This window comes from Ursus americanus, chromosome 4 (genome assembly GCF_024610735.1).
Source record: "Ursus americanus isolate L20-20 chromosome 4, mUrsAme1.1.p, whole genome shotgun sequence".
In the NCBI taxonomy this organism is placed as follows: domain Eukaryota; kingdom Metazoa; phylum Chordata; class Mammalia; order Carnivora; family Ursidae; genus Ursus; species Ursus americanus.
Window position 1 is genome coordinate 48,205,671 of NC_142130.1, and position 18,081 is coordinate 48,223,751.

Here is an 18,081-nt window from a genome sequence, read left to right on the forward strand (position 1 = left end):
GGTAGAGAACGATTATTTGCTTTACCAAAGATTGCTTTTCTTCATAAAATGGTTAGTACTGTACTCCTTTAAGCACCCTCATGTGGACCTCACAGATCATTGATTACTTAACAGAGGGACCTGGGAATAGTAAAACCTGTTCAATCTGTAAAATCAGTAGCCACTGCTAATTGAAGATCAATTAGAAATACACACGAAGCATTCTGAGAAGACAATTTATCAATAAAAATACATAGTTTTGAAAAACTGCTCAAGGAAAATATCTTTAACAAAGGTCCAGTTATCCAAATTTTTAAGGCCTATATATTAGACTTCAAGGCCATCTGGTTGTATTTGAAATAGATGTCAAGAATGACATCTATGGTCACATTTTAAAAATTTAAAGAAAAGGGAATTCACTTCCCAAGAACTGATTCATGATCACAATTTCTAATGCAGTAAACTCATCACCGAATGTGAGATAGGTCCTCGTAAAGGCAACTCTGTCCCCACCTGTGATCCTATTCCTTAGAACGTTTCAAACTATAAGATATGGATTTGCATGATTCATGCAGAGATTATACGAGAAAAATTATTAAATAAAACAAAACCCTGGGCTGACATCGAATCTGAACATGTTCTCTGGACTACAGCTGACCCCTGAACAGAGGTTTGACCTGCACGGGTCGATTTACACATGGGTTTTTTTACAGGACAGGACCATAAATGTATTTTCTCTTCCTTATGATTTTTTTAACATTTTCTTTTCTCTAGCTTACTTCATTGTAAGAATACGGTATATAAAACATACACAAGATGTATTAATTGACTGTTATCAGTAAGGCTTCTGGTCAATAATAAGCTATTAGTAGGTTAAGTTTTGAGGGAGTCAGAAGTTATACTTGGATTTTTGTCTGCACAGGCATCAGGGCCACGAAAGCCCATGTTGTTCAAGGGTCAACTATACTAAGATACAACACCAAATGAGATGAGAATGCATATCCATATAGCAAAACTCACAAAGAAGTTCATTATTACAAGGACTGGTAAATAACGAGATCCAAACAGTTGTACTTCCGTGATGCCAAACAGCCCGAAGATAGAAAGAAAGACTCACAAGTTACTATTCTGTGTGTCTCTGTTCCCCTTTGCTGCTTTAATGTAAACCTTAGGGTCATTATCAATGTTGTGAACCTATGAAGAAATATTTTCCCATATCAGCTTCTTCTTTATGATTTGGCTTATGAAGGCATTTTGTTATTAAAGCAGCCAGGGGTGGCATCTGGAACACTGTGCAGAATATTTCAGAAACAGGGGTGCCTGGGTGGCGCAGTCGTTAAGCATCTGCCTTCGGGTCAGGGCGTGATCCCAGCGTTCTGGGATCGAGCCCCACATCAGGCTCCTCCACTAGGCCTGCTTCTTCCTCTCCCACTCCCCCTGCATGTGTTCTCTCTCTCGCTGGCTGGCTGTCTCTGTCAAATAAATAAATAAAATCTTAAAAAAAAAAAAAAGAATATTTCAGAAACAAAGTTTTCATCTAAACTGGGTTGATACCCTAAAATGACCAGTCAAAAGAGAGCCACAAATAAAGATGGGTGAAAATGCATATGATTCTGAGGTGTAATAAACACAAAAGTCATGATTAAGAAGTGATACTGAAGGTTTGATCAAGTCCAAAGACCAGACCCAGATCACTAAGCATTTAAAAAAGCCAAACGCACAGGTACCCTCCAGGTCATGGCTTTACTAAACCATGAGAGAAACTGCAGTTGTAAACACAGGCTGAAAACACAATGGAAAATCTGAAAACTGCTTGACAGAAAAACTGGGCATCATTTTTAATCTGTAATGTCTCATGGATAGAGAAGCACATTTTTATCTCTTTAGAGTCTCATTTTGTGTTTAATACCTGGGCTACGGATCTTATTAATATACTGCTAACTAGTAAAGTAAGTCTTAGCTATAGTAGTTCACACTAATTTTTTTGGTATGTGTTTGGACTCCTAGTTTGGATGTCTAGTTCAAACTTACTCCATTTAAGGTGCTTTTAACATGATTTGGTATATGTGGCATCCTCAACCATTTCCTTTTACTTCAAAAGTGTTGTCATCGTAGACTGTGACGTTAATAGTAATAAATAAAAAAGGAAAAATAAATTAAAAGGAAGTCCAAAACACTCGACTGAAACTTAACTTTCTAATATAAATTGAAAGCTTTAACAAAAAAAAAAGTCTTGGCCCTTTAAAAACAGACCAAAAGACAAAATGATGCACTAATATTTAAATAAAAGCCAAATGAGGCCTAGAAGCCTGATTTTTAAAATCCACTCTAGTGCTTGGACCCAATTAGTTTCACAAGCTCAAAGACAATTAGGAGAAACACTGTAACAGCAAGAAACTCCCCCTATATTTCAACATCCAGCTCCTGTGTTGGAATTCGCCAGCTTTTCAGGTTACTTACTCCAGTACTACTGTATGCCATAGCTGTTAAACGATTAGCACAGAAAAACTTGTATGATAGAGATTTAGATCTACTGGACTTTTCCAGCCAGTAGACCACATCTGCTTTAAGGACACGGGCTATTCTACATTCATCTTTATATCCTCAAAGTTTAAGTCAGCATCAACACACCCACAGGCACTTGATCCATGAACACTGAATTAAACTGATATTCGGTTTGGATACCTGAATCTCACCAACACTTAACCAAATTACTTAATATGTAAAATGTTCTTTGAACATGACTTAGGAAAGCAAGTAGAAAGAAAGGTGTCAAATGCCATAAAACAAACCTACCTGAATGAGAACAGTATAGAAGTAGCTGATGGGGGAAAGGGGGGTGAAAAACAAGAAATGGAAGCCCAACCCCTTTGATAAAGTATCATTCCGCTAAAACAATTCAAGAGAACATTCTTAGTAAAACTATCATCCACAGGGGTGCCTGGGTGGCTCAGTCAGTTAAGCATCTGCCTTTGGCTCAGGTCATGATCTCAGGGTCCTGGGACCAAGGCCCACATCTCAGTGGGAGCCTGCTTCTCCTTCTCCTCCCCGCTTGTTCTCTCTTTCACTATCTCTGTCACTATCTGTCTCTCTCTCAAATAAATAAATAAAATCTTTATTAAAAAAAAAAGATTATCATCCACAAAAATTACCTTGACAAAATAAGTTTCATGGATCAGGGAAAAAGAAAAGCCATTAAAAAACAACAAAGAGGGGCGCCTGGGTGGCACAGCGGTTAAGCTTCTGCCTTCGGCTCAGGGCATGATCCCGGTGTTCTGGGATTGAACCCCACATCAGGCTCCTCCGCTATGAGCCTGCTTCTTCCTCTCCCACTCCCCCTGCGTGTGTTCCCTCTCTCGCTGGCTGTCTCTATCTGTCAAATAAATAAAATCTTAAAAAAAAAAAAAAAAAAAAAAGAATGACAAACTCTGTATCTTTTATATGTGAATTAGGCTCTGGTTTTGCTGAATTTGCAAAGATGAAAGAATTTAATTTCAGATGAATAGGGTTCTTAGTATAAAAAAAAGCAACAAGTCACTTTGTATTTCCTAAATGATTTGCTACTTGTATACAAATGTGTAATTTATAAAATCTCTTAATCACAGTAGAACTAACTTTCTTAGGTAAAAATAAATCAAAACTACCCATAAGTCACTTCAAGAAATGATAACTTTTGACTAATCCTGTATCTAATTCATGTTTGATCATCAGATACTCTGAATTGAAGTCCATGAATCTGCTTAATTTTTCTACTCATATTGAACTTATTTTCAAAGCAATTGTCAGAAAACTGTTTTATAACCCTATCCATGTTATACTGGTAAATTCCTTTAGTAAAATATATTCACCAATTAAGTATTAAGAAGTATCAGAAGGAACCCTCATATACTGTTGGTGGGCATGTAAATGGGTGCAGCCACTGTAGAAAACAGTATAAAGGTTCCTCAAAAAAATTAAAAATAGAAATACCATATGATCCAGTAATTCCACTATTGGGTATTTACCTAAAGAAAATGAAAACACTACTTCAAAGATATATGCACCCCTAAGTTTACCGAAGCATTATTTACAATAGTCAAGACAGGGAAGCAACCCAAGCGTCCTGTTAGATGATGGAATAAAGAAGATGTCACACACACCACCACCACCACCACCACCACCGAATACTGGCCGTGAAAAAGAATGAGCTCTTGTCATTTGTAGCAATACAAATGAACCTAAAAGGTATTATGCTAAGTGAAATAAGTCAGAGAAAGAGAAATAACATATGATTTTACTTACATGTGGAATTTAAAAAACAAAAGAACAAATGAAAAATCAGACTCTTAAATACAGAGAACAACCTGGCGGTTGCCAGATGAGAGGGGAATGGGAAAAGGGGTTAAATAGGTAAAGGAGATAACAGGTAAAAACCTGCAGTTATAAGATAAGTAAGTCATCAAGATGAAAAGTACAGCATAGGAAATACAGTCAATAATACTGTAATAACATTGTACAGTGACATATGGTGACTACACTTACTGTGATGAGCACTGAGTAATGCATAGAATTGTCGAATCACTATGTTGTACATCTGAAACTATTACAACATATGTCAACTATACTTCAAAAACAAAAAAAAGTAAGAAAGTATCTACATACAGGTATATATTGTCTATAAAGTTGCTTTAAAAAAAAAACAGAATAAAAACATCATAGAATATTCAGCCTGAAAAACTCAACTCTTTGGGGCTTCTGGGTGGCTCAGTAGGTTAAGTATCTGCCTTCGGCTCAGGTCACGATCCCAGCGTCCTGGGATGAAGCCCCTTACTGGGCTCCCCACTCAGCAGGGAGTCTGCATCTCCCTCTGCCCCTCCACCTGCTTGTGCGCTCTTTCATACTCTCTCTCTCAAATAAATAAAATCTTAAAAAAAAAAAAAAAAAGAAAGAAAAAAAACTTAACTCCTCATGAAAGAACGAAGGATTTCTACTGATGCACCAAAGGAATTAATAAACAGTAAAAACAAAAACTGTTGTTATTAGACATTTCTATAGCAGATACACCAACTAGAAAGAAAGTTTACTAAATGTCAATTTATAACCTAAGTTTGGGGCTGGTTTAGTCTTTGACTGTAACCTTGCTGATGAGAATCGACAACAGGCCCCAGTTCAGAGACTTTCTCGTCTACCTCCCTTAAGATTGATAGAAAGTAGTGTTCCAACCCTACCACTTCAAAATGAAGATTTCTCTTTCGGGAGAAAGAAAAATTGGGAGGAATTCTTGGCTGAAAGCTGCCCCACACTTTTCAGTTCTAACCCCTTGGAATGTGGCCCTAAAGGCAGGTAAATAACAGAAAAAGCCCAGGAGACTGGGGCACCACAGACAGGCCTCCTGAGCCTGGCACAGTCTCTTGCTACCTGTGTGACCTCAGACAAGTGACTTAACCTGACACTTAAGTCTTTCGTCACTAAAACAGAGTTACCTCTCAACAGAAAGTTGTTGTGAAAAAGAAAGTAGTAAAAATCGCACTTACGCTTCCTAAGGATGCCCTCAGCCCAAAATTATCTTTCCCCTTCCACCCAAAGTAAAACAGTATGTGGGAAACGCTTCTAAAATCTGCTTTCAACTTTCCCTTATATATAAACGAACCTGTGCGGTCATCCTACCACCCTAAAACACAAAACTGACTGGAGAAGGAGTTTACTCTGCCTCACACAGCCTTGTGAAAGGCTCCTCGTACTCCCTCCCTAACTGACACTTACATGGAGGGAACTGTGTAAGTCTCAAACTCGTATGTTAACTGTATTACATGGCTAGTGATAATTACGAAAATAACTCAAAATTATAAAACTTTAAAATCAAATAATGGCAAAAAAGAAAAAATTCAATTCCATACTGATTCTCAAATATTTGTAGGCTATATCACAGATCGCAAATGAGTGAATACAATAAAAAGCTGAGAGAAAAAAATAGACAAACAGACCTCAGGGAGGACAGAAAAAAGGGAGAGAAGAGTCCACTATCTCGAAAGCTAAGCAGGGTTGGGCTTGGTTAGTACTTGGATGGGAGAAAGGAAGAGAAGGGAGAGGAGAGAAGAAAGGTAGGAAAAAGAAGGGAGAGGGGACCAGAAAGAAAAATATATATAACTTCAGTAACTCAAAAGATAATCGGACTTTGACAGCTAGATGTAGAGAAGTAATTTCTCATTTTGTTCCATGCTCTCCCACATTCCCTTTGCAGTCAATGAGAACTCTAAACTTGGCTGAGTTTTGAGAGGTGCACCAACAGCTGAAAAACAACTCAGCATTTTTTAAGATTAAAAGAATCAGCATTGTTAATAAGACTCCCTCTGAATTACTCAATCTGTGGCTTTCCTACACCAAAGTATATAGTTGTATCAGTAAGTAATTAAAGAAGAAAAACTTTCTTTAGCCATTAACTATTTCAGTCTATACCAAATGAAGACTAATTTAAGTCTTACCATGACAACAGACCAGCTATAGCTAGTGTGTCATATGTACTTGTCCTCACATCACACTTTACATTGTTCTATAATGGTTTTATAGGAAATTAAAAATATGGCTCCTGGCTGGCTCATCTGGTAGAGCATGTGACTCTTGATCTTGGGGTTGTGAATTCAAGCCCCATGTTGGGCATAAAGATTACTTAAAAAAAAAAAAAAAAGAGCATTTCATAATCATTGAAAATAAAGGTATCTACAACCTCTATGAAACAATAAAACCCAAAAACATTCTCACCTTAAACTAAATTCGCAGAAAACACTTTCGTTTTTACTTTTCTGATAGAAAGAAATGTGCAAATGTCAATATAATAAAGAAAATGTAAGCCCTTCATGAAACTCTCCTAATAGTAAACCATAATGAAAGTATGCTAAATTTTGTTCACCATTATATGAGAAACATCCAACATGGTAGAAGTTTCAAATACAGATTTCAATGTATATGTTTGTTTAATAAACTAACCACCAGGGTGCCTGGGTGGCTCAGTCAGTTAAGCATCTGCCTTTAGCTCAGATCAAGATGAGGGGGTCCTGGGAAGGCTTCCTGCTCAGTGGGGAGTCTGCTCCTCCCTCTCCCTCTGCCCTCACCTGGCTCATGCACTCTCTCTCTCACTCCCTCTCTCAAATAAATAAAATCTTTAAAAAATAAAAATAAAAATAACTAACAACTACAACAAAAACAAAAAAGGAATAAAAATGTCAAAATGGCATAGGAGGTTCAAGTAACAGGGGTGGGGTGAGGTGGGGTGGGGTGGGGTGGGGTGTGTGTATGCGTGTTTAATCCTTCCTTACCTAGGAACCTTCCCTGCTCAACTTAGGAGGTACAGATGCTAGCTACCATTTTGCTTACCTGACTTTATTAACCTCTGATGCCTTCCATCCTTGTAACTGGAGCCACAGGGCTTCAAAGGACAGTTTGACCGAGTTAATATATAATGTTAAGATATCTTGTTAGGGTATCTTCCATGATTCACCAGCTTGCAATGAACTCAACATATTCAGATGATCAGTGATCAAAATCAGCAAAAGGATACTCACTGAGTTAAATGGGCAGGAATACCAGACAATTTCACTGTGTGGACTAAGAAAGTTAATACAACAGGATCACAGTTCCTTATCTGAAACCCTTAGGTCCAGGTATGCTTCAGATTTTTGTGAGTCTTAAAGGTCAGATGGAGCACACAGCATCTATTACGTAACATTCCTCGCTAGATCTAGGATAGCACCTCATAGCCAAATATATTACTATCTCTACAGCAAAATATGTGAATATTCTTTCTAAGTGGGCTTTAAAACTACTTTAAACAAGCCCATGACAGTTTGGGTCAGGTTCTGCCACTAAATAAGCTTTGATGCCAGACTTTAGGAGGAAAAAAAAAAAACTTAGTTTTTCAGAGATTTTTTTAGATAAAGGGTTAGGAATGTATATCCAATATCACTACACATCAAAGTATAAAGACATTTTCAAAATATATAGAGCTTATTAATTTATTAGAGACGAAAAAGTAAGGTAAATTAAAATTTAGCTGAGTAAAAAAAGATGCTCCTGGCAAATATAACCTTAAAAATTAGGAAACCCAGGGCGCCTGAGTGGCTCAGTCGGTTAAGCGCCTGCCTTCAGCTCAGGTCATGATCTCAGGGTCCTGGGAGAGCCCCACGTCCAGACCTAGGTCTGGCTTCCTGCTCAGCAGGAAGTCTGCTTCTCCCTCTCCCTCTTACCCTCCCCCCAGCTCCTGCGCGCTAGATTGCATGAGCACATGCTCTCTAATACATAAAATCTTTTAAAAAAGAAAAAAATTAGGAAACACAAGTTACCTAATTTTAATTCATTCAAATAAATTAAATAAATGTTGAGACTACTTAAAAATAAATGTCTACGTTAGAGGCAATGAGTATTCGAGTAAGATAGGAATGTCTGAGAACCCTGATAGTCTTTTGTACTTCCTTTGCATTTGACCACATGTTGCATTTTCCCTAGCTTTTGATTTTCACATTGTTTGAGATTTCAGGGATTTGCTGTACTTCCCATTCATCTTCTCCTTAGCTTGCCCCTCTTTTTTATTTAAGTGGCTATTTATTCTGTGCAATGTAATTTGTTACGCACTCCGGATGTAACGCTTCTCAATCTTCATGCCTTGATACAAGGGTAAGTTTTAATTGGTTGTGAGGAATGCCCAAATAATTAGTTACGAACAAAGTACCACAGTTTATAAAGAATTTTACACGTTTGTATATGGGTGTATTCAAAATTTTCATTACGATAGAATCACTCTCACTTATATTCTGATACATTTTCTTGATAGGGAAAGAAGTGGCTTTATCACACTGTGAACTACCTATAATCCCACCCCATAATTTATCTGTGTCTATAACCAGGGAAATTATAACGCCCTCTGCGTAAACATCAGTCGCATGTGTCTTAGCAGAAGAAAATTTGAGAACTGATGCTCTAAGACATTCCAAGATGGACCAAAGTCACGGGAGAGAATGCCCAGTGCCAACAACTAACCACTTTGAAATATGAAAACAGCTATTCTTCTGTCCTGTGCTTTTTAAAGTACGAAATCATTCCCCAAATCCAAAGGGGCACCATACTTAACTATGACATCCCTCAGTTATTTGTCACTTTTATCCTTTTATCTCTTATGCTGGTTGTTCTATTTCCTTCGTTGTAATAAAGTGCTTACCTAACACCTCATATCCAGTTAAAAATCCAGTGTTTCAGGATAGCAGGGTTGAGAATTATAGTCGGCCCCTGAACAACATGGGACTGTGCCAGTCCCCTTACACATGGATATTTACAGTACTACACTAAAATGTATTTCCCCAATAACATTTTCTTTTCTCTAGCTTACTTTATTGTAATATAGTTTATAATACATATAGCACACAAAATATGTGACTATTCATATTATCAGTAAGACTTCCAGTCAACAGTAGATTATTAGTAGTTAAGTTCTTAGGGAGTCAGAATTTCTATGCAGATTTTCGATTGCATGGGTGGGTGGAGTTGGCACCCCAATCCCTGTGTTCTTCAAGGGCTAGCTGTACTTTAGAGGAAACAAAAAATAAAAGGCACAGACTGGCAGAGCATGCAACTCTTGATCTTGGGGTCTTGAGTTCGAGCCCCACGATGGGGGTAGAGTTCACTTTAAAAAAAAAAAAGAGATGTTTAAAAAAAATTAAAAGGCACAGCTTCGAAAAACTTCAAACATAGCGGGACTTGGGATGAGGTAAGACAGAACTATAAGAACATACATATGGAGTGCTGACTGTGGATAAGGGTCATTACAGACATCACTCTCTTGTGTAGTTCTCATTCTGTTGCATGGTAAATATTAATACGCCTTTTTGCACATAACGAAGGAAGTTTATTTTGAAGTGACATGCTTAAAGTCCCTCAGTCAATAAGCCAGAGGGGCAACAGCAGTGGAATCCAGGGATCTTCAGCTTCAAAGCCTCTGTTCCTTGTACTACACCTGCTACTCTCAACAGAGGGTGACAAGGGCTCTTGTCATACTGAGGTATTGCCAACATGCTGACTAAAATACAGCCACAGAATGTTGAAGCTGGAAGAGACCTTGTCCAAGAACTTGAACCCCACATTCAGCGCAAGACTCCTATTCACTATTCAGCCATCTGTCCCCTACACCAGAGTTTCTCAAAGTGTGTCAGAGTACCTGGCATCTACTTCAGAACTACTGAAGCGCTATTTAAAACGCAGATTCCTGGGCCCCACCTCAGTCACACTGAATCAGCTTATCTGGACATGGGACCTGGAGACCTCCACTTTCCTTTTTTTTTTAGGATTTTATTTTTAAGCAATCGCAACACCCAACGTGGGGCTCCAACCTACAACCCTGAGATCAAGAATCGCACGCTGCACCTACTGAGCCGGCCTGGCACCCCCGGGGGTCTCCATTTCTAACAAGTCCTCCATGTTGGTGTTTCAAACTATAAGTCCTAAGACCAATTTAGCGAATAACACTGTTTTCTTAATAAGACAGTTTGAAACACATTAGATTTATAAAGATCAGACAGGAACAGAAAATACCAGAGGGCATTACTCTTAGTACTGTTTTAGCAAAACTTTTGTTTCAGTTTTTATATATGGATTGGGATATAAAAGGCATTTCTTATCATACATTTCAGTCAAAAACATTTAATACAGCTGCTTTAAACAATTTTTATCCTCATTCTTATTTCTCCTTTGAAATCAGTTATCGATGTTTTATGTAATTATTCCCCTTACAAAAAAACCAACATTCAATGTCCATTTTCGGATCTCAGTTATTCCATTCCAGGAACTTCTGTTTTATCCCCTGATCTCTTCACCTGAGCACCATGTTTAACTATTGGTTTAATTACTCAATCAATACTTTACAGTATTTATTTTTCTAAGATTTCAGGAAATCCAACTCATTCTTATTTTTTACTTTGTACTTTATACAACCTCCTCACGAGCTGTAGTTATTTCACTATCCAGATCCTTGATCTGACTCACATAACTTATTAAGTTTATATTTTGGTAGGTATGTCAATGCTTCACGGTCTATATTCAAACCTTTAAGTCTTTCATTCCCTTAGTCTTTCATCTTCTCTGTATTTATATCTACTTTTAGATAGAATTCATTATTGGCTTGTCTGCTTTTGCATTTCCATTGTGTAACTGGAACTTATTCCAGTTCTCATCTCATCTTTTTCTTTGAAAGAAAAAAAAAAAAACGAAAACAATCCCCATTAATACATGAGGATTTTCTGCATGTATCTTTACAGTTTTAAAATGATGTCTTGGCATTTCAAGAATCTGTAATTGCCTTCTAAGGGATGAAATGAACATACATGAATGTTGAGAGAACTCAAAAAGTGCTTTCCTCAGGTATAACTTAATATATAGAAATCTCTATAATTCGACACAGTCTGTGATGACTGCCCTTGAGGTAGTACGAACCCTGACTGAATTACAGTCACAGAATCTTCTAGCTGGAAGACCTCATTCAATCTTTAGCCTTAGTCCTTACTACCTTGGGAGCAGTAAGTATAGCCTGAGGACCACCTGTATCCAATTTACCTGGGGCATGTGATAAAAACCAAGCAGTGAAATTACAATGTTTTTATAATTCAGGTTTGTTTTCATTTCATAGTGAGAGGAAGGAAGTTGACTAAAAATATAAAGAAGATACCACTCAGACCTATTTTAAAAGGTGCCCTCAGTGGTGAAATGTTAAAAAATGAGGTGGACTTCAAACTATAAGTTCAAGAAAAGTGTCTCTTTCTTAAAGCACTGCTTAAGATTAAGTCTTAAAACACAGGTATCCCACACTGGTGGTGACGCAATATGCCACAATTAATTGCCTAAATTTAGTAACTTAGAACATTTATATATCACAATTTTAAACATTTCTGCACTTTCATAAGACACTAATAATTTCAAGGATTTCCTTTAGGAGAGCATAAATAGCCAGGCTATTTTCAAAAAGGCTTTTTTTTTTTTTGGTACGGTTGAACTGTGAAGTCTTTATTACTTCTATTAAAGATTTCTAATATAAAAGTAGTTGATATTCCTGGTAAGATACAGTTAAAAATATGGCCCTTTCTTTACCTGTGCTCTATGAAATGTGGGAAAACGTATAGTTTTAATATTTTGCCTGATAATAAATCAGAAATTATGTTTGTCATATTACTGAAAAATATCACTTTATACTTTAGTTGCTAAGTCACATTTTCATGAATTGTGCCACATTATGAGACTGTTCCTTCTTTATTTTTACATACAAAAGGCCTTACCAATTACACAGTTACTTACAGCATAAGCAAACCATGACTACGTGTTCATCCTAACTTCCACTCAAAGCTGTGTTCTCAATTCAAGGTCTAAACAAATCTCTGTTTCAATGGATTAAGTATAAAGATCAGATCTATAAGGTCAAAGGTGGCCTACACTTTTCAAGTTGTAGAGCAAAGCTAAGTGTATGTTTAAGCCAGAGCTACCTCACAAACTCCTAAACCCAGGACTTTTTTAAGTTAGATACAAAGATCAAGATGAATTAAAAAAAAAAAAAAAAAGGAAGGTGTCAAAATTGCAAATTTTTGTAAATATCGAAGTCTCTAGCGGAAGATTCTTTCTAAACTGGCCACAGTACCTCCAAAAAATGTAGCACTAAGTAAGAAACAACATACACGAACCTCCTCTTTTCAACAGCTAGCATTAAATGTGAAATGCAAATTAAGACTTCGGTTTCAGAACTTAATAGAGATATGCAGAATAATAAAATGGGAAGTTTGGAAACTCTTGGCAATATAGAAGCAAAACCTCTATCTAAATTCTTATTTTGATAATTAAGCTTCAAATCAAATAAATATGTTTTAGATGCAAATAACTGGTAATTCATTGTCAGGGTGACTTCTTTTAGATCACTACTACAAGTTGTACACTACAAAAACTACTCTGACTTCAAAGACCAAGACTGTTCTTGAAAATATTGTTTTAATGAACCAGTTGTTTGATATCTCAAAGAAATGCAAGAGCTCATCAGATTGCTTTTATTCTGGAAATTACTGATTCCCATTTTAAATTGTGAATTGGTCAAATATATTTCCATGGGGAAAGAACTAACATTAAAAGTTTGCTCTAGTGAACAAAATAATGTGCCTCACATGTATAAATGTGCTGTTCTTTAGTAAATCAGGAATGCATTTTGAATACTCTTGCCATATGTTCAAAAATGAAAAACTTCTCTTGCAAACAAGCTTTAAAAAAATATCAAAGACACCGAAATCCACGTATTTTGTCGTACACTAAATTCATCTTACAGAACCCTCTCATTCTGACTGTTCCAATCAGACTGTTACGTATTTGACATATTAAGAGGTTCTCTTAACTATCTAAAATAATGTGATATTTACATTCCATGAAAGATGTTGGACACAGAACTTAAAATCACCTAAGTAAGGTTCTCAGCAATGTCCAAGTATGTTTTGCTACTATATGGAAACTACCAGAAAGGCCTGGTCCTCAATTCCTCTCAATACTAAGACAACCTTTTAGTAACATATATAATATCCCAGCAAGTCAGCAACAAAACAGGTAAGATCTCTTTCCTTTTTCTTTTATGGGAAACTGAGTTCAAGTCTGTTTTCATTCACAAAATACAAACTCCATCTTCACTACGGTAATATTCTCGAGTACCACAACTGATTTACACATTTAGTACAAGTAGTTTTCTTAATTTATCAGCAACTTGGAATATCTAAGGTGTTCCTTACAATGGAGGGGGGCAAATTGCAAGCTGGTTTTTTGCAGTTTGGGCTCACCCTGCTGCTTTCAAAAGTTCTATCAACTCTCACCTAGACCGTTACTTCTCAAAAACTAACTTTCCAGGCACTTGCTGTCCCACATGTTATTTCACCAATTTTTCCATTTGGGGGCATACATGTGACAAAGGCACTTAAGGGATTTCACAGTCGCTGTTTATTGCATATGCCAGCTCTTAAAATATACCTAATTTCTTCAAATACATAAATTTGAAGGAAATTATGATTAACTTGGAAATAGTCATTTGCCTTTTATATCAAGCTGGTCCACTAAATACTAGATTTACTACACACTGTCTAGTCCACTGCTCCCCACCACAAAAATAACTGTCACAAACAGCACAAGTTACCCAAGACAGAGCACCTAGGAAAGAGTAAGCAAATGTCAGTCACTATAATTAGAGAGGCATTCTGCACAATGCTTCCTTGGGTTTTTAATAATTCTCTCCACTCACAGGCTATAATCTTTCTACAGTATTAGCCAGTATTAAATTTCTTAGGCCTTCAACTCTGTAAAATTTCATTATCAATTAAAATGACTATTTGAAATAACTTTTCAAATGACACTTGGCAGATAAATGTGAAATAAACATTTAAACTACCTTAAAATAATAATAATAGCAACTGAATTCTAAATACTAATAAGAATCATAAATTGACTTCTGTGGGAAACTCAGTAAGACAAGATTTCCGGGGTGTTGTAACCCCAATAAGCCATCTTCTTATGTGAACAGTAAGGACCCTTAGGCCATTACTAATAGCCATCCAGCTTCCCTGTAGGAAGAGTTTGCATACTTACCCAGGAAAGCAAATGGAAAGTACACAGGGAGGAAGATGAACTGCGGCAAAGCCTTTGTCATATGATAGTGACCTATAAAGTATCAAATAAAGGTACATCAGTAGGGTAGAGCTTTATACAATAGAGTCCCAACTCCTGCAACACCTATGAAGGTAGGTCCCCAAAACCCAGGAATCCAGCTCCCCACCAACCCCTCCCCTCGCTCTACCTCCCACCCCTACGCGAAAACTGTGAAGCAATAAAAGCAAAGAAGCTCCCTGTATTCAGAGAGCAGAGGCTGAGTAGCCCAGCTGGCATTCCAGGGTGTCTCCAGCACCCTCACTCCCTACTCCCCATATGTACAAAGCTGAAAGTTGATCCTTTTCTGCAAACCCAAAACCCACACCGCGATCATTCATCAACTTGCACCAAGTGATCGCCGCCCCCAGGTCAAATACACCAGAAACCAAATCATAGCAATCGATAGGCAGCCCAAGCCTCCACGGTGCCCAGGATCCGGCCGGAGGTAGAACGGCGACGGCAGCGGGTCCAGGTAGCGCAGCCCTCAGCCTTGCAGACCTGGGGCGGCCACAGCCGTCGCCCAAACGCCCGGCCCCAGTCACAATCCCCAGATTGGAGATCGGAACCGAGCCGGGAAACACATTCGCCAGAGCCCACGGCGGCAAGTGCAGGGCCACCAGGTCTCCGAGGTCGGGGTGGGGGGAGCTAGGAAACCGAGAGGAGGAGGGAGCGAGGGATCCCACCCCGCCTTTGTTGCTGGTCACCATCAAGTTTGCATCTTAGTACAAAATGTCGATCTTAAAGGCTGACAAGACAGAGGCAGAGGCACAGGGAGAAAGAGAAAGGGAATAGAGTCCATCTTGCTTTGGGGAAGAGGGGGGAGAGAAAAATGAAGTACAAATCCCACACTCCGGGCGTAAAAGTCTGCTAAACACCTTTCCATAACGGAGGAGCAACGAGTGGGGTGTCCCCGTCCCCGTGCCCGCTCGAACTGGCGGCGGTCTGGGCAGAAAACGCCTCCCTCTCCTCCTCTTCCTCCTCCTTCCCCTCCTCCTCCTCCTCCTCCTCCTCCTCCCTCTCCTCCTCCTCCCGCGGGCCCCGGCGAAGATCCCGCCGCCACCGCCGCTGCCTCCGCTGCCCCCCGGGGAGGCACCGCCGCCCGGCCCGGCGCTGCCATTCTGAGCCTGGACCGCGCGGCGCGCGTGGGGCCCGGCGCGGGGTGGCCGCGCGGGGACGTCCGTGCTGGGGACCCCCGCGCCCCCTCGCCGCGGGCTGGCTACAAAAGTCGCGCGAGCAGAGGTGGCGGCGGCGCGCAGGAGAGGGGGCGCGCGTGGGGCCCCCACGCCGCGAGTGGGCAACCCCAGGGGATGGCGAAGAAACCCCCTCCCCGCGTGGGTAAAGTACCCCAGTCTCCGGCAGCCCGGCGTCGGCGGCCTGGAGACGAGAACTGGACGTGTCATTAGCAGGACAGGCAATGGTTTCAAAGCCCCAGGCCAATGACCATTAGCAGTGGCAGAGCTCGCTCCGTCCCCATCCCCCACAACCTCCACCCACCTTCCCCTTCGTACCGCCCCCACCTCCACCCCACCTCGCGAAAACTTTTCAACAAGATCCACCTGGACTAATTTGTCCTCAGTTAAAATATTGACTAGACCCTACACACCGGGAGGGAAGGGGAATGCACGCTTTATTTTCCTTTCTACAGAAAGGAAAGCAAAAAATAGCTTCTCTCTCCGTCTCTCCCTCTCCCCCCCCCTCTGTCGTACATGTTGTGTCTTAGCTTTTTGCATCGTTTCGTTTTACCTTCCTCATTTAGCAGAAATGATCGCGGATATTTCACACATAAACGTGTTCCAGATTCTTGGATTTAGGGTCCTTGTGAATTACAGGACTCGGGTTCGGTCTCAGTTACGTTAAGTTTCATACAATACCAAGAAATTAAAAAATAATAATAAATTTCTGAGGGTGAGCGAGCGAGACGAGGTGGAGGAGGAAAAGAAACCTCGAGTCTGATTTCTGTAATTTACTAGCGACCCGGATCGCAGCAAATAACAGTGTAACACGAGTGTGGCTTAAGAGGGCTGGGGAGCTCTTTCTAGAGGCATCGACCCCATCCCCGGATAAAGGATCTGCAAGTTTTCTGTCATCGCGACCATGCAATGCCATAACTTACCTTCAGAAATAAGACTTTAAACAGCCAAGGCCTTCCTCCTCCCCTCCACCACCACCCCCAGCCTCGCTCTCTCCACCTTAAACTTATTGACACAACATAATCCCACATTCAAGCAAAATCCTGACACAGCCTCCCTCCTCCTCTTCCCCTCCTCTCTTCCCTCCCGTTCTCTCGTTCTCTCCTCTCTCCCTCTCCCCCCCCACCGCTTTCCCTCCCTCTTCTCTCTCCCTCGCCCTCTTCCCCCTCTCCCCCTATTCTTCCTCCTGGCTACTCTGGCACTAAAACAGCACTTTCTCTACTCGCCGCGCATTTGGTTAGGGTGGGGGGGTGAGAGGGCACCGATCTGCGGGGCCGGAACACCCAAATCCCAACTCTCCAGATGAACGAGCAACTGGGCTGCTGTTCCCGGTCACCGACGCACACGAAACGTTCAATAAATCCACCGAGGGCTGGCTCCTCGTACCTTCCTCCCCTGCCCCAGCTCCCCAGGCCCCACCTCCCCGGCAGCCGAGACCAGGCTGGGATCCACGTACTTTCGCCGAGATGAAGTTTGGGGCTCCCCGGGCGGCCACGAGCCGCCCGCCAGCGTGAGGGCTGGCTCTGTTGTTGTTTTCCTCGGGCTGCTCCTGCCCGCGCCCCGGCTCCCGTGCCCCTCTCGGGCGGCGCTGCCTGTGTGCCGAGAGGTGCTGGTTGCAAACGCAGCCTGGCACCGGCTGGCCTACTACTCCCCAGCCCGGCCCCCAGCCTCCCGCCCGCAGGGCACTGCCTCCGCGCCCCCCGCCCCCCGCCGGCGCGGCCGCCGCGACCCTCGCCCCCGACCTCTCCCTAGCCAAAGTTTTGGCGGAGGGGGAAAGTGCCCGGGGAGCGGAGCGGCCAGCGGCGGCTCCGGACGCGCGAGGTTCCCTCCGTCTTCCTCAAGTCCACCCTACCGGCTGCCGCCGCCGCCGCTGCTCCAGCCGCGGAGTCCTTGGGGCTGCAGCCCGGCGGCTCGCAAGTGAGTAGGAAAACAGAAAGTGCGGGGAGAGCGCCCGGGAAGGGCTGGGGATGGGGGGCGCTTACCTCGCGGGCTCGCCGGGCGTGAGGGCGTGTGTGTGGCTCGCCCTCAGCGGCCAGTCAGGGTTCCTCTATGGGAAAGTGGAGAGGAGCTCGCGGAGCCGCTCTGCCTCCGCTTCACTGTACACTGCTCCACATACAGTACATGCAACCCGGAGAGACTGAAAACACTCATTTTATATAAGGCAGCCTGCCATTGGCCCGCGGCCTGACAGACAGGCCGCGCGGCCAAACAGAAAGCCCGTTACACCCAAACACACGCA

At 41.3% G+C, this 18,081-nt stretch overlaps 1 protein-coding gene across 14 annotated transcripts in view; it reads right to left on the reverse strand.

Moving 5' to 3' along the window:
* BBX (BBX high mobility group box domain containing) overlaps window positions 1–17,981 on the reverse strand; it is a 263,913-nt gene extending 245,932 nt beyond the window's left edge. For 8 of the 14 annotated variants that reach the window (XM_045785277.2, XM_045785278.2, XM_045785276.2 and 5 more), the window contains exons 1-2: window positions 17,825–17,980; window positions 14,593–14,664 (exon numbers count right to left, since the gene is read on the reverse strand). The gene's annotated coding sequence lies outside the window, so the exon portion shown is untranslated. Of the gene's footprint in view, window positions 1–14,592; window positions 14,665–15,527; window positions 15,551–16,765; window positions 16,786–17,298; window positions 17,457–17,824 lie in introns of those variants that run through there. The other 6 variants (XM_087861645.1, XM_045785275.2, XM_045785268.2 and 3 more) reach the window with 5 other exon arrangements.
* Window positions 17,982–18,081: the final 100 nt, after the last annotated feature.